Genomic DNA, 12,817 nt, shown 5'->3' with positions numbered 1-12,817 from the left:
CAGCTAAAAGATAGCCGGTGGTGCCATACTAGCACAGCCAAAGATAGGACATTCTTGCTGAAAGCCATCAGTTCTACAGAAATTTGCCACTGACCTGAATAGATAGAGAACTGAGGTCTTCTTCAGAGGCTCCACTCATCTGCTCGTCCTACAGCTCAGCAGCATGCTCCTCCCAGCCGGCTCTGCCAGTGATGTGTTTGCTGAGAAGGGAGCACATTTCCAAGGCTCTAGCACAGAGAACAACTAGAGACAATGGGACTTAGAGGAAGGTGAGGATGAGAGGGCTTCTTGGTACTAAGGAGAAACATCTTTCAAAACTTTCTGTTTCCTCTGCAACACAAGGAAAAAGGGCTGGGGTTTCAGTGAAGATTAGTTAGGGCCAATCCTTAATAAGGATGCATAGTAAGCATTTACGTACAGTATTGTCCTCACTCTAGCTACACAGGGAGAGTAAATTGATAACTTCAATTCTCCCTTTATTCCAATATCAGGTTTCTCTGCATTTCCTGTCTTACTCATCACTTTGTGTCTGATGGTTCATATATAACACTCAGCATGTGCTCTGCAAAAACAGATCACACGAGACTATGCGGATTAAAATTGGTGGAGAGACTTTTTCAACCTCTGGTGGGTTCTTCTTGGCTATGTTCAAAACCTCCATTTTTCAGCTGTAGTTAATGGTGTTAGTTGCCGAGGAAAATTCTAGCATGAGTCAGAATTTTTCATGCTGGTTGTTTATTTGTAATAGATTTTTTTTTTTTAATATTCAAGATGTGGGCATGATATTTCAGCACAAGAACACCTAATCCATCAAGAGTATTCATAAAAACCTTTATGGCAACTTTCTGAGCCAAAAATAGGGCAAGATAATTTCTTTGATCCAGACTACATGACTAACAAGCTCAAAGCAATATGTAAACAATGAGTTATCTGTATGGAAGTTGAAAGACACAAGTTGAACGAATGGGCAATAGCCCAGCACTGTCATGATCCCCCTTTTAAATTTTTTTTCTTTCTGTGTAATTCTTAAATTAAGTACATTTTACACAAGCAAGGTCTTTCCCAATCCCTGATGAGCCCATCTTCAAACAAGAGAAAAAGTACAGTAGGACTTCTGGAAGCTTTTGGGGAGTCAGGACCTCTTCAGGTTTGCCTTCAGATTTTATTGGCCTTCAGGGTGATTAATATCAATATAATGATTTGCTCTACTTGGAGGAAATGAGGTTCAGAGTGATGTGGGCAGTGATGTCCAGGACTCTGAAGTGGTTCAGGGATCTGCATTCCTGTCCTCAGATCCCTACTGAGATCAGAGAAGCACCTTTGGCTTTCAGAAGAATATCTACCAGAAGGGCTTAGTGTAAATGTTTTTATGGAAGGAGTAGGGAGGTCAAGGATGTCTTTCGCATTGATAAATGTGCTGACTAAAAATATGATGAATTTTACTGATTTTCCCAGATGCTCCTAAAAGCACATTTATGGCTCCTCAGTTTTGTGTGACTACATTCTTAACATTACTCTGTGCTAGTTTTAATCAGTATCTATTTTTGGTTAAAAATGTTCCTCACTTTCCACTGATGTAGCAAAGCAGAGCTTGAGAAGAGCTTTCTGCCTGCTCTCAGTTTTCCCACAGTACAATCAAACAAGCACAACACCAGTGCTTGTCATGCAAGTACCTTGGTGTTGCTGTGTGCACACTGTGAGTCTTTTTCCAGTGAAAAAATGGATTTGGGACTAGTCCTGGGAATAGGCAAAGAAGCAGCTGTGTTAGGCACTGCTGCAGGGAGCAAAGGAAGGACCATGATTCCAGAGTATGCAGTGCCTGTCATGTGTAGAGCTTTGAGGAAGGGAATTGTCAGTAAATCCAAAATCTTACTGCTACAGTACGGTATAATCTGCTCTGAGTGCAAGTTTGCTTTACCATACCACAGATAGGCAATGGGGTCAAAGAAGAGTACAGAACTGGGCATGATTGTCACTTCTTCCCTTCTTGTGCACAGCACAGTTTAGGGAGGAGTTTTGCCATACTTCCTTGTCTTCAAGGTCCAGATGAGCCTTATGTGCTTGGAGCTGTTTCCTGATGCATGACATGAAAGCTGCAGGGCTGGAAGCATCATTTTTTTTCTAAAGTTGTGCTACAGAATCACCACTCTTTTTCCTTACTTTCACAGTTTAAGATGTATCAGTGTTTCAATTTTTCCCCTTGGTGGTCTGTCTATATTTTTTGTTTACTAAGTTTCACACCATCATTCCTAATTATACATTGCTTCTTACCATGTGCTCTATTTCTCCTTAACATACAAGTATACACCCTACAAATTCTACTACTTGTTAGTCTATTTTTGGCCAAAGTGTACTTATGATTTTTTAAAATATGACTATTGTGAAATAGAATAACTGAAAATATCTATGAAATAATTTGTCTGTATCTGAAAGCAATGACAGAGCTTCCAATTGGAGTTAGCTGAGATCTTTTGTTGATTTTGGGTAATATAAAAGGCATATTTTTTTATCAGCAGAATCTTTTTTGAGAGGTTGGTTTTATACATTATATATGAAAGGAATAAAAAGGAGACATTTAACAAAAGTGTGACTATGTGGGTACAGAAAATGTTTGATTTTCTGCAATCTTGAACAGAAATAAATCTGGAATATATTTACTGGTGCATCCCAGATAAGCAATTTCTATTGTGATGTGTTCTCACAGAGACTGTACTATGGAAAATTGAGAATAATGGGCCATGTCATGCCTTCAGTCCATGTGCAGAACTCACACTGATGTCAATAGGAGCTCCCTTCACAAACTGAGGCCTATATATGACCCATAGAGTTACTACTAGATCTTTGCCATACATAACTACAAAATTAATGGAGCATTGTAATCCATTTTGAGATCTAATGAAACACACCATGATTTAAATTGCAATTAAACAGAGAGATGTCAATAGGCATCAATGAGCTTTCCACATGAAGACAGTGACATTCCTGCAAGAAACTTACAGCTTTTGAGGGGTAATGACTCATAGACTCCAAAAACACATTTACTCAGAGCCTTATTGATTAAACATCTAAGGAGCCTTAAACACCTGAATTGTATCTTTAGTTGTGAGACATAATTTGAACATCCAAGACTGTCTCCATTCTACAAAGACCACAGAATCCCATACAATTTTAGTTCAACATTTCTTAACCACCTACCTGAAAAAGTAGAATATGATAATATTGTTATGCTTTCATAGCAGGGAGTGGCTGAGAGGTTGTGGAGTTCAGGTGATTCACAAAGATGTGAATCTAAACTTTGTTAATTTGATGATGTTTCATGTGTCCCTGCCTTTTAAAGGTGATAAAAAATTCTGGGGTCATGTTTATAAGGGAAATTTCAAGAAATAATAAGAGCCTCTGTACTTCACAGCACAGAGACTAAATTTCACTACAACAGTGTTTAAAACTCTACAGCAGAACTTTTACATCCCGCAGTAATATTAATCTTTGAGTGGTCTGAAATACATCATTCTCTGCTTCCTACCCTCATAAAATACACACAGAGCTGTGGCTTATCTTTGAAATTACCCATTGACATAAAATATGAGGACTATTATTTTCAACTGTGTTTCAAGGAAGTGTTTTCCACTGTTTCACACTGTTTCCAGTGTACTTAGTAGGCAGAACAGCTCTGGTCTTTAGGCTGTAGCTCCCATTACCCTGTGCAGAAGTCGAACTCCCTGCTCACCCTCACCCCATGGACCCATGTTTGTCCAGGGCTTGGCGCATCATCCTGCCCCTTCTGCTAGCTGACTGACCTGTTCACCTGCTGTGAACTGTCTTTCTCACTTCTCCAAATAGTTGTTCACCCTTCTAAGTTTTACACTTCTGCAAAATAATAAAGAGGTCATTATACGCTGTAATGTAATTATCTCTATGCTGTATACAGTGAGTGCTGGCCAGCGTGTTGAAGACTCTAGGCTTCAGCAAATCCATGGTGTCCTGGAGATGAGTAATTTCCCAGTGAAGGAAGAGCAGGGTTCCCTGGACTCCAGATGAATGACATGAGGAAGCCGTTCCTCTCATTCTCTGCAAACTCTGGCAGAAATCAGAATTTCATTTGCTTTTGAGACTTTTTTTGTCCAAAACTAAGGATAAGACATTATATATGTTCTGCTTTTAAATGAAATAAGATATGCTAGAGCAATACGGCACAAAGTTAATTATGGAATACATTTCTCATTACAGGAGTGTGACAGTTATATATTAAAAAAAAAAATCACAAATAGAAGCCCAAGAAAATGTAATATTAGTAATTTTACTATTGAATTTTTAGACACAGAAAGAATTTTTTACATTGATAAAATAAATTTCTTTTTTGATTTCTGCTGTTATTTGCTGTATGACACTGTGGCTTCTTTAACAGTAAATTTGCCAATCAGTAGGCTTGGCAGCTATTTTGTGATGTTCTTATGAAGCAGTGAAGCAGTGGCACTGAGTAAAAATTACTCAGGTCGGTTTTACTCCACTGCAACACTGCCATTAAATATCCCACCTTAGTAGGGAGAGGTGTACTTTGCATTTACTACACTCTGTGCTGAGTTTATCTCTAGGCAACATAGACACAGTCCCTGGAAACTATTTAACCAAGAAGTATATCTAAAAGTTGTTTTTCCTTATTGTTTCCTGACTTTCTGGACTCTAACCAGGACCGGAAAATTCTTAAATCCTACAAATGATTTCAGCCATTTGTAAGTTATAAAAGAACTCTGTTCAGCCCTGAATATCTTAGCTGATTTCTGTTCCTATCGCAGGCTGCTGTGCTGTTGAGCTCTCTTTGGTCTGATTTTTTTTTTTTTTTTCTTCCCTTTGTCTGTTTTTTCAGCTTGCACCTTCTCTATGAGCAAAGGTCTCAGATGACAAGAAAGGGTCTCTGAACTCACCAATTCCTGCTTTCCACACACTACATTTGGAGGCATAGTACATAAAACTTTGCTGGGTTAATCTGGAAACTGCTTTCCCACTAAGGACTACAGGGAAAAAGAATCAGGTCTAGGGTTTATTACTTACATTTCCTTTCTTGACCCTTTCCCACTGCCCCCCAAACAGACAGGTGATCTTTCATCTTACCTTTCTCCTTTGATCAAGGTGCAGTCACCTGCATAATAGAATAAATTTTTATTCTAGTGAACTATGAAGCTCAACTTTGAAAGATCTAACGATTTCTATTAATTGAAGCAACCCTTCTTCCTCTCCACAATCAGTGGAATTTTTCCACGGCCAAACTAGCTAAGAACAGTTTAAATTATGTTTTTCTGGACTGAAACTCTCAGTTCCCAGACTCTTCTTTTACTCCTGTGAACATAGTGTTATACTGTATGTCAATTTGATCTTGTTTGTGGGTTCATTTTCCCCTCCATTAGAAAGAACAGCTTTTCTCTCTCTCTCTTTTTTTTTTTTTTTTTTTTTTTTTTTTTTTCTCCTTGTGATATTGTTCAAAGGCTTCTTGTGATGCCTTGAAAAAAGTTATTGATTGTTAGATCATTTCTCTCATTCATTCAGATGTTTTCTGGTCCCCAGATGGAAACATCACAGCTGCTGCTCTGGAATTCACTATCGACTTTTGTCTCTGGATTATCAGAGCTCCAAGCAAAAAGGCCCAAATCAAGGCACTCCTTTCCCTCTGTCGAGGCTTAAAGCTGTTATCCTTACAACTCAAAGGAGGTCCCACTGCCTGTATATGACCAGAGTCTGGAGCAGTAAGGTCCTATGATTGCTGTCTTTGAGTATTTTTCTAGTGCTCCTTTTTTTAGTTTCTGTATTATTTTTTCAGCTCTTCAGTAGAAGCACCAGATATCAGAGAGCAGTCTGAATTTCTGCCTCCCTCTGCTGTTGTTATTTCTGCTCTGGTCATTTGTTTTAGGTTTGAGGGCCAGGATCACCCTGACAAATTAGTATTTTTCAAATTCAGCCTTTGCTGACCAGCAGCCATCTGCCAGACAAAGAAGAAAGTAGGAAGGATCGCTGTGTTTAAAATGCTTTTCACTCAATCCCTCAAGGAAAGCCTCTTTTTTAAATTCAAAGGCTTGTTATGATTCAAAGAAAATGCTTATTCTACAGACTGTTTCCTTTCCATTAAAGTTTATTTATACCCTCCTCCTTGTCTGAGGGTATAATTATGAATGATCTAAGCTTGTAGTGAAAATCCTAAATTAAAAAATACATCTGTTGCAAGGATTCTCTCACCAGAAACCTTGAAAATGTTATCCTGTCTGTGTATCTATATATCTGTCTGTCTCTTTCTAGGTTTATGGCTATCCTTTATATGTTCCAGAAGTAAACGGGATTAAGTTAGTCACTGTATGTTTTAACTGCTGTATACATTCATGAAAGGGATGAAAGTATGTGGAAATCTGAATATATTATTTATTTATTTATATTAATCTTTTGAACACATTTTCATTTGCTAAAAACTGAGGGGATTAAACTTCATTGTTCTTCCCCTTCTTTATATATCAATTAGTGTGAAAAACTATGTTTTAAGTGGTAGAGGTTGTGTTTAAAAATAAAATGTGGAACTATAATATGAACTCTTGAACTGTAACAGTGTTCATTCAAAAACTAGGTGTTTTCTTGACAACAAAGTGCACTTGACAACAAAGTGCAACTTTGGTCAAACTTTTCAGCATACCTCAGGAAGTATCAGTGAAACACATTTATTTTTAATTAAAGCCAACTCTGTCCCAACATTTGCTTTAAATATGAGGACCAAAGAACATCAGAAAAGGACATTATTTCTACAGTCCTTTGAAGCTGCTGCCTCCTGATATGTAGCTCAAGGGAGGGCAGCACCACAGTCAGCGGATTCATGGCAAAATCTCCACTTGGCAGAAGATAGCCAGATAATACTTTTCTCAGTTGGATTTCACCCAATTAATAAACTTCTTTTTCATTTTTAAAACTTTACTTTGAGAAGAGTCCCTTAAGATGTTGTAATGTTAATTAATGTTGTCGTAAACTCTTCTTTTATTTCACTGGCATGCATTTTTGTTCATCAAAAGGTACATTGTAGAAATGATTCTTTTACCCTGCCATTAGTCTATATATCATTTTGTGCTAGCACTGAAAGGTTATATGTTATAATTTATGCTAATTTTAATTTTCCCTAGTGCCATAGCAGTACAAATCAAGCAGCAGCCATTGATTATACATAACTGACAGTATAAAACAGAACAAACATACAGTTTTGTCAATGAAAGGCCTGTGCCATGTTACTCATAGTTAGGTTTCTATGGCCTCCTGAGAACAGCAGTCAAAGCCAAGCAATAATGATGATATGAATATTTATTTTGTGCATAGTTCTGGATCTAAGCCATTTTAATAAATCATTTTCCATGGTATTTTTGAGCCTCAAGAAGCATGATGGAAAGGCTGTTTGCCTCTTGAAGTATTTGTGCAATAAATATCAGATCTAAATTCTGGCTTTGGCTTCTCAAAGGAGGGAATGCACTGTAGCAGTCAAGCAGAAATTCACTGAAACATATGCTTACACAAGAATGTGCAAGTTACAATTTCAGGAGAAGGAAGAACTGAAGGTATAGCTTGGGCCATTAAAAGTCAGAAAGATTGCTCACTAACTCGGTATCATCTGACGGAAGATCTAGCAGATCTTCTGTCACTATCACAGGGTGTCTTTGGAGCTGAGGGAAGACACTCAAGGTCCTCAGCCAGAGCTTTTCAAACTCCCAGGTTAAACATCTATGCTCTTCAGTTATTATGGTCTTTCAGTGTAAATTCCCTCTTCTCACAGTAAAGGTGAGGCAACACACCACCCTTACTTAGACCTCTTCAGAGCATATCTTTGCTGTTACTCTGCTCTTTTAAAGCAGCTATGGGGTAGATTGCTGGCACTTATTTTAATGTGGGAATGGCTCTGCTCTGCACCCTACTTCATAAAATAACAAAATGAGAGATAAATGAGGTTACAGCAGTAGGAAGAACAGGGTAGCAACTGGTATTTTAGTGGCGTAATGGGACAGACGCTAATTCATATAACTCTCTTTGAGAGAGAAGAAAATGCTTTTTGGAGGTAAATTAAAGTGCCCTCTTTGGCTGTGAGCAGTATAAGGAGACTCAGTCTAGGCTGGGAAATGTGGTTAAATGTCTCAAGAGCTTTTCTGCTCCTAAGTGGTCCTCAACCTGGGTATAAGCCACTATGGGCTTCTTGCTTGAAAGAGACAGTTGGAAGGGATGAGCTACAGAAAGGGTTGCTTACTTGCTGGTAGATCTAAGAAGAGAGTCAATGCCACATTGTTTATTGGAGAATGAAATGGAGCATTGACAATGGGATTAGGGAATTACTGCTGGAGTGAAGGGCAAGTGACCCAGTGAGACAAAGACAGCTATACACTTAGATCTCAGGAGACTGGAACAAGATTCTTGCAATGTGGCAACAACAACTGAAAGGCAAGTGTTCCAACAGTATTTTTTTTCAAAAATACTTGATAAATTTTAGTGTACAAATCCTGTTGACCTTTAGTAGGCAGTCAGTTTAGGTAGTTTCAGAACTCTAATTTTAATAGCCACTCTTGCTGATTTTTACATGTCCAAAACTGATTTAGCACTGTTGAATAGAAATAGGAATACATCATCTTTGTATTACTTTATAAAATTTTGATAAAGAGACATTTGTGAATAAAGACAATGTAGTACCGAAAGACCAGAATAATAATTTTTCAATACAGTGCTTTAATTTAAAGACATTTTTTTTTTTTTTTTTTCTTACCCCCCCCCCCCCTTTTTTTTTTTTTTTGCTTTCTTTTTTTTCCTTTTATTCATGTAGCTGTTGTACTTTGGCTTAAAATTAGTGAAACACGGCTTAGTTACTTTAACCTACATGGTTTCTACCCCACTCATAAAGATTGGTTACTTTAGCACAGATGTCTCTTTTCCTTTCATGAGACATATTAGACAGAAAACAAAGATTAAAATTTAAGCAATAAATAACAACAATTACCACCCCTGTTTGCTTAGATATGTCAAAATCCAAAACCACAGCTAAAAGTTTCTTTAAAGTGTGGTGGGCCACAACTTATAGTTCTTTTATTTTGCTTTCTTTTTAAAATATTTGACTTTGTTGACATCTTTTACACTGTTTCAATTGATCTTTATTGAAAAAGAATAAAGATGGAGAAGAATGACAATTTTATTTGACAGATGATTAATATCTTTGCTTAGATCTGGCCTGAAGTGTAACCACAAAATATTTGATAAGGGGGGGATAAAATATGGTTTGCAGGCAGTTGAGCATTTAAGGGATATAAAATGGCTAAATGGCAATCTAAACAATGCAAGGTTCAGAACCATGAGGCCATGTTATTATTGTATCAGCATCCTTTCATCCTAGGGTTACTATGACTTCTCCTAATTGCTCTTGGCTCATGGTGGACAAGTCTCCCTAGGTACACTTACAGAAAGTTCTCCTTATAAACAGGTCAAGCCTTTTGTGCATAGGCTACTCTCTCAGCCTCATTTCCCAAAGTCTCCAGGCTAATCTTGGAGCACCAAACCTGGGTCTGGGAGCAGCCCAAGGCTTCTGTTGCTTGTTTAGGGTAATTTGGTCTAGCCTATTTTCCCTTGCCATAAGGAAGCTGTTCTCCCATTTCCTGTCTAGCACAATACCGTAATGGATTCCTTGCATAAGAAACTCCCCCACGGTTACAGCTTTTTGCATTTTCCTAAGGAGGGTGAACTGGCCCAAGTTAAGCTCAGGTACAACTAAAAACAAAACTTTTATGATAACACTTTTTTTCCTCAGGCTTTTTAGCACAGTCCAAATTTTGCTACTGCAGGGAGACGTTAGTCATTAGGATTTATATTATGTTTATTTAATTACTAATTTCTGTAAAAGAAAAAATAATTCTGTTACTTCTGGCAACGAATCATGCCAGGAATAATATTTAGTAGGTATAGCTTAACACAATAGACCATTTTAAAAAGACCTTTTCCTAAAATTTAATTTTAGATTTGGGACTATGGAGCATTTAACTTACCTTCGGGAGGGTATTTTGAATAAAAATAACAAGAAACTGCCTTACTAGAATATCAGCCATGCTTGACTGATGTTAACCATATGAAAAAAATGTATGAGACATATAAACTTCACATAAAAACTACAGTTAAACCCACTCAGATTTTTCTTTTAAAATGGATGTCTAAACTTTAAAAGTCCTTATGTTATTCTTCCTAAGATCCAAATATATTTTTGGAGACTGAGTTCCTACTGTTTGCAATAATGAACACCTCATGGATGGTAGAGGAAAAAAAAAAAAAAATCAGCTTTCCCTAAATGCCACCATTGGCCAAGGGAAAGGTGAAAAATAATTTTGTAACAAGATATCCTGTGCTAGAAACTGCATTTTTTCCCCATCTCTGGATGCAGAAAGATGTGTTTCAGAGAAGCCTCCACAACTTCATCCTCTTTTTTCTTCCCCTGTGCCTTGGTGGCCCCAAAGCAAACCTGAGGAAACCCAGAGTGACACAAGGCTGAGGATGTTTGTACAACCTGCTGCTTTCTCCCTGAGCACAGGGGAGCAAAGACCAACCCAAGTCAATGACAGGGCTCCTCTTGACTTCACTGGGTGTTGCACACTGCCCTAGCAGTCACTCCAGGAGCTACTGCCTGGTAGGGCCTTTGAAACTGGGGACATCATGTAACTGGTCTAATGCTGGTCTGACAGGCCCTCACAGCACAGAGTACTGGCACCCCAGGATACACTCTGCCTTGTTAGCTCCTGCTAACAAAAAACATTTACTAATGAGGCCTAAAACTTCCCTTCAGTGATCACCTTATATATTTACATGATTGTGGTTTGCTGCCGTTATAGGTGCCATTTTTTGGCCTGTCTCCTTTATTAATGCTCTCTGAGAAGCACTCTCTTTTGAGAGCACTGCAGATAGTTTCTTTCTCTCCATTCTTGCTGGATGCTCTGGTATCTGTGTGCCAGTTATTTTAGAAATGCTAGTTTACTTGGCTGAGTAGTTAGACGGAGCTGCAGGCTCTAAAATTGGCATGTGCCCTTTGTGTGCATACCAGGGTGAGAGTGACGCCCAAAGACAGTCTGCTCTGAACTTCAGCAATCAGCACGATTCTCCCCCGAATGTCAGAGGTTACATTGCAAGGACCGTCTCTGCTCCTTGGGTTGCCGACCCCTGGTGTTAGGAAGTCTGCTTGGAGCAAGGTCACAGCAGCACCAGCCACCTGCCCATCACCCTGTGCCAGGAGCCAGGAGCCAGGCCAGCCCGTGCCAGAAGAGCACCAGGCAGGAGGGGAGAAAGAGGGGAGAGGCTTGGGCAGAGGCTGCCACGGCCCTGTCCCTCAACAGCCTCCACTGGCAACCATCCCAGGAGCCACAGCCAGGTCTGTAGAGCTGCCTTTGCCCTTCGCTGGGCTCCCTGCAAGAGGCTGAGGGCATAAAGGCTGCAGTTTGCCACACACGTAAAATTAGTCGCTCCTGGGGCCTGGTGACAGAGAGGTGTCTGACCTACACAAAGCACAGTCTTAAGTTCTTAAAGGACTGAAGCAAAACTTAGACAAGATTCTCCAGGCAGCAGCAGAGGATGGAGTTAACAGCCACCTGAACCTGCTGTGGTGTGTGATGAGAGGAAAGGTGTTGAAGAAGAAGCTAATGGGGTTAGTTTCATTGTGCCAGGAGGTGGCCATCACTAGAGCTGAGAGTAGTGCGTATTTCTGCTCCGTATTTTGGGGACAATGTGACCTCACACAGGAATTGGTTCTACAGAGTTTCCAACAGCTGTTCCCACTTGTATTGCAAGGGGCAGAGAAGGAAGTAGGGCTTTGCACTTCATGGCAAATACAAATGGAGTGCAAATATCAGAAGAATCGATTTTAGGTGCATCAAGCAGAGATTAGCTTAGGAAGAGCTACAGGTCAGACATTTGCCTTGTCATTATACATCATTTTCATTGATATATGATTGTGAACTCTCAATTATTTGATCTGAAATAGTAATGGACATTGAGAATGACACAAATAGGTAAACAGCACACAAAGGCAGGTAGCAGAAGAAATTGCCAGAGGGATCATTCTTCAGAAATCTTAGGTAGTTTTAAAATATTGCCTGCCAGACCATGAGACAACTGCAAGAAACATGTATGACTTTATTTAAAGGATAAGTTTCCTCAAGGAAGGCTAACGTTCATTTAAGATCTGGAAAACTGTGTATCTGTAGGAAGTTATATGTGAAATGCATTTTACTCTTTGAAGCAGAAGGCCTTTTTAAGGGACTTAATTAATTCTGGTTTTAACATGGATGATGATATCTGTACATTAGTTTCATGTACTCCAGGTGACATACTGACTTTATTTAGGATCTGCTCAGCTTTTATGTGAGTCAAGACAGATCTATAGAAGTTACTGAAGATGTACTGATATAACTCTGCTGAGATACCACACACAGTTTGCTTTTTATGGCTTTGAATATTTATTTGAAGTTTTCATTTCAAAAAAATTTGGTGGAGTCATTCTGCCTGATGAATACAGGTTCCCCCCACACTTTTTTTTTCCTGATGTAAAAGGGTTTGCTTCCCCCATCTGGCCATGTATCCATTGTGTCTATTTCTGCAACTCTTTTGCTCCAAAAAAGCACATAGACTCATGTGGCTGAAGAAACCTGCCTCCCAGCCATCTATTGAAGTAGCTTCAGTTACTCAAATAGAAACCTGCTCTTTCATGTTCCATCCTCAAACCAGATTTTGCTGCCTGACCTTTCCTAAAGCCATTCCCAGTTTAAATGTGTAATTCTCTTCCCTGTATTAT

Source organism: Aythya fuligula, chromosome 9 (assembly GCF_009819795.1).
Source record: "Aythya fuligula isolate bAytFul2 chromosome 9, bAytFul2.pri, whole genome shotgun sequence".
NCBI classification, from domain to species: Eukaryota; Metazoa; Chordata; class Aves; order Anseriformes; family Anatidae; genus Aythya; species Aythya fuligula.
The sequence above is the reverse complement of the archived record's forward strand: the minus strand, read 5'-3'. Positions refer to the sequence as shown.